Genomic DNA, 5,000 nt, shown 5'->3' on the forward strand with positions numbered 1-5,000 from the left:
TAGTTATTTGGTGTCAGATATGGATCCTGCAGCTCTGGAGCACCAGAAGCTGTTTCCAGACATGAGTTCCAGAGGATACAGTTGGGTCAGACCTTCTCTAGAGATTTGTCTCTCACACATGAACAGCGCAGCAGGAGATTCTCCGCTCAGAGAGGAGTGGAGCAGCAGACAGAGGCCGGAGGTGACCACGTGTGTATCATCCTGAGAAATGTGTTTTCATTTTGCTTTTTCATTTTTGTGTTTGTCAGGTTAGGGTTAACCCTCTATCTGATAAATATGATTTAAACCAGTCTGATGTTCCTTTGATCCCGACATGTTGCTCCAGTCTCTGTCACAGGATCTTATGATCTGTGGGGTCAGATCCAACAGGACCAGTAAGAGACAAGTCCATTATCTGAGGACATGAAAAGGTCGTTAGTAACTGTTAACAGCTGTTTCTGTGATGACTCTAAATCCTGACTGAAGGTTTTCCAACAGATCGTTTCTGTCTTAGTCGTCAGCTGGTTAGCAACAGCTTCTTCTAGGGTTTTGGAAATGAAGGTTTGATTTGGGTCTAATCAGCTACAACATCTGGATCCAGAGTGGGCTTTTGATCCAGAGGTTTAATTACAGCTACTTTAAAAGCTTGTGGTACGCAGCCGGTTAACAAAGACATATTAATCTGATTTAATATGGAATCTTAAATTCTGTTTTACACATTAGATCATTATGTTATATTATATTATATTATATTATATTATATTATATTATAAGAAATCTTTGAATCTGAAAGAATGTCATCATCTGGGACGGGTCACTTTTTAATCTGGGACACTTGTAGCTGAATAATAAAATGTATATTATTCATAGAAATGTCATTCATTCATATTAACATATAAAACTCCCATTCTTTCATAAAGAACCCTAACCTATGTAAAGAAACTATAAGATTAATGAAAAACTTTCTATTAAAGTTGTATCACATTTGTTTCTAAATCAATAAAATTATTAATTGACAGTTATAACCTGTAGGTATAATGTATGTGTGTATTATGTATGTGTGTATTACAGATCACAGTGTTTTCACTGGTAATAGAATATTCTTATATTCTTGTATTTCATTAAATGGAGGGGACTGAATGTGTTTTAACGAATCAAAGGAAAACTCGGGTCTGAAATGTCGACGCCCATTCAGCCCTGACACGTAACTCGAGCCTGTCGTATTATTATCAGAGTCTCAGAGCTCAAACCGCTAGTTAGAGCCCGGCCTCTGTGGTGCCACCTTCAGACCAGCTCCATTGTGTGGACGCTCAGCGGCAGAGATTATGTGGTCGGGTTCAAATACAACAGAAAGACCCCCCCCTCAGTGAGCTGGTCAGGTTGCTGTGGTCACCTGGAGCTGGAGGCTCACAGCACGACGCCCACTTTCATCCTTTGTACCACTGAGCAGGAAGGGGAGGGGCTTCTATTTTGCCATGCAGCTGGTAGAGACGCCCCCAACACCCACCTACCCCCACTCAGGAGGAGGAGGACACACCTTCATCCTGCTCTACACTTCATCATCATCATCATCATCATCACCATCATCATCATCACCATCATCATGACCATCATCATCATCACCATCGTCTTCATCATCATCATCACCATCACCACCATCATCACTATCATCATCATCATCATCATCATCATCATCATCATCACGATGGAGACGTCGACCTCAACCAACAGCAACGTTTGATTGGTTGAATGCACTCGGCCCTCATTGGCTGTAGGAGACCCTGATATCCGCTGTGTCCAATCAGATTCATGATGCCGAGCATTCAAATTATAAACTGAAACCCAACGACGCTCATCAAACAGCCACAGAAGTGATTTGTAAAAAGTAATAAAATACACTTCAGGAGGAGGCAGAAACCCAGTGGGCTTAATTTATCATCTTCATCATCACTATCATCATCTTCATCATCACCATCATCTTCATCATCATCTTCATCAGAAACCCAGTGGGTTTAATTTAATCTCCTTGTTTCTTGAGATTTGACGACGTGAGAGTCGGCAAATTAACAATAACATGTAAATAATCACAATAAAAACACAAAACAACACAATAAGGATAAAACGATTTGTCAGATTGTTCAGCAGAGACGTGTGAATGAAACTCATTCAGAGACTTGATTGTAAAGTTCTGATGTTTGGTTCCACATAAACTGAAGATGTTAGAAGAAGAGTACGTTTTTATAAATGATATTTAATAAGTTATTTCATCTGAACTTAGTTTTCAGAGACTCAAACGTTTCGTGTATTTTATTAAACGTGTATTTCATCCACATTAACTTTAAGAATGAAAGAAGGACCTTCTCAGGTGGTCACAGCCGAGTTCCACAGGTTTGGGTTTAAATAAAGTTTCTGCTGAACGTGAAGATGTAAAAACAGTTAAAGGCTTCGTCACGTGATGCTGACCCCCCCCCCACCGTCCTTTCACTGATCACTGAAGTGTGATGTCAGCAGGATGCCGCTCGCTCTGATTGTGTGGGACACTTCTCTTTATTGGATAAGTGGAGCGGCTTCCTTTGTGCCTTTGAGCCTGAGGTGGCCTGTTGGGCTCCTAATCATTTGAGGTGTGCTGCGTTCAGGGGGCGGTGGACAAAGGAGCGCCGACTCATTCAGATCAAGCTGCTCAGACACCAGCTCCTGATCCCTCTCCTCCACACCTCGGCCGAGCAAACGAACAACAACATGTCATGGGGGGGTGGTGTCCTGAAACAGGTTATTGTTGTTATTATTATTATTATTATTATTATTTATTATTATTATTATTATTATTATTATTATTATTATTATCAATCACATGTTATTTGTCTCATATTCCCAGTTTGTGTCACATTCCCAGTTTGTCTCATATTCCCAGTTTGTCTCACATTCCCAGTTTGTCTCACATTCCCAGATTGTCTCATATTCCCAGTTGGTCTCATATTCCCAGTTGGTCTCACAGATGTTAACAAGGATCAACTTCCTCTGTTCTTCACTCAACAGGATTCACTACATGAGAAGAACCAGTTTGTAATGTTTAAAGTGTTTCTACAGAATGTGTGATGGAGATGAAGCAGCAGAGGAACTGAGGACTTCCTGATGGTAGAAGATGTGAGGAGACGTGTTGTGTATCCAGAGGTCTTGTGTTGTCATAGTCCTCGATCAGCTGACACACAGGATCCACCATAATAATAATAGTGATAAGTTTCTTTGATGATTGAGATCATTGATGAAGTGATCAATGTCTGTCACAGTGAATCTGCTGATGACTGTGTGTATAATAAAGTTTTGATTGAATCCTTCATTGACTCCATCTGCACATTCCTGTGTCTCCCTGAGATTTAGATATCAAGGAAGCCTTAAAAAGCGAGTTAACTGCTATTCAGCTGCTCTGAAAGGCCAAAGCATTTAAAAAGCCAAAATGAGAGTAGAACGAGTGTCGCGACGGGGGTTAGTGACGGGCGAAACATCGGTATTATGGCTCGGATGCCGTCTCTTCCCGGGGACAGAGGACCCTCCCAGATGGCGGTGCAGAGTCTGTCTGCTGACGGCTTTCACTCCGGGACAAAAGACTTCTAATTGAGAACAAACTGTCAGTGAAAGAGACGAGACCATGACCGGAGAGGGGGCCGCTCTGGGCCGACGGCCAGCACCGGGGGCCCAGCCAGTTCTGAGGCCCTGGGCACGGTGTCTCTCTTGCCCCCGTGGCCCCCGTGGCCCCCGTGGCCCCCGTGGCCCCCGTTGGCCCTGTGGCCCCTCTGGGCTCCTCAGACCTCTTGTGACTGACACAGGAGGTCACGGAGGATAACACGCACAGCGAGAAACACAAAGGTCTTTCACAGGAGACACAGACTCAGCCGACTGTCAAGTGTGAAGGAGAGGAAGAGGAGTGGAAGAGGAAGAGGAAGAGGAAGAGGAAGGGGAGAGGAGAGGAGAGGAGAGGAGGAGAGGAGAAGAGAGGAGAGGAGAGGAGAGGAGAGGAGAGGAGAAGAGGAGAGGAAGAGGAAGGAGAGGAGAGGAGAGAGGAGAGGAGAGGAGAGGAGAGGAGAGGAGAGGAGAGGAGAGGAGAGAAGAGGAGAGGAAGAGGAAGAGGAGAGAGGAGGAGAGGAGAGGAGAGGAGAGAAGAGGAGAGGAGAAGAGGAGAGGAAGAGGAGGGAAGAGGAAGAGGAAGAGGAAGAGGAAGGGGAGAGGGAGAGGAGAGGAGAGGAGAGGAGAGGAGAAGAGAAGAGAGGAGAGGAGAGGAGAGGAGAGGAGAAGAGGGAGAGGAAGAGGAAAAGGAGAGGAGAGGAAGAGGAAGAGGAGAGGAGAGGAGAGGAGAAGAGGAGAGGAGAGAGAGGAGAGGAGAGGAGAGGAGAGGAGAAGAGAAGAGAGGAGGAAGAGGAAGAGGAGAGGACAAGGAGAGAACAAAGAGAAGACGAGGAGAGGAAGGGAGAGGGAAGAGGAAGAGGAAGAGGAAGAGAAGGGAGAGGAGAGGAGAGGAGAGGAGAGGAGAGGAGAGGAAGAGGAGAGGAAGAGGAAGAGGAAGAGAGAGAGGAGAGGAGAGGAGAGGAGAGAGAGGAGAGGAGAGGAGAGGAGAGGAGAGGAGAGGAGAAGAGGAAGAGGAGAGGAAGAGGAAGAGGAGAGGACAAGGAGAGAACAAAGAGAAGACGAGGAGAGGAAGAGGAGTGGAAGAGGAAGAGGAAGAGGAAGAGGAAGGGGAGAGAGAGAGAGGAGAGGAGAGGAGAGGAGAGGAGAGGAGAGAGAGGAGAGAGAGGGGAGAGGAGAGGAGAGGAGAGGAGAGAAGAGGAAGAGGAGAGGACAAGGAGAGAACAAAGAGAAGACGAGGAGAGGAAGAGGAGAGGATGAGGAGGAGGACGAGGAGAGGAAGAGGAAGAGGAAGGGGAGAGGGAGAGGAGAGGAGAGGGAGAGGAGAGAGAGGGGAGAGGAGAGGAGAGGAGAGAGGGAGAGAAGATGAAAGAGAGAGGAAGAGGAAGAGGAGAGGAGAGGAG

This window comes from Hippoglossus stenolepis, chromosome 7 (assembly GCF_022539355.2).
Source record: "Hippoglossus stenolepis isolate QCI-W04-F060 chromosome 7, HSTE1.2, whole genome shotgun sequence".
In the NCBI taxonomy this organism is placed as follows: Eukaryota; Metazoa; Chordata; class Actinopteri; order Pleuronectiformes; family Pleuronectidae; genus Hippoglossus; species Hippoglossus stenolepis.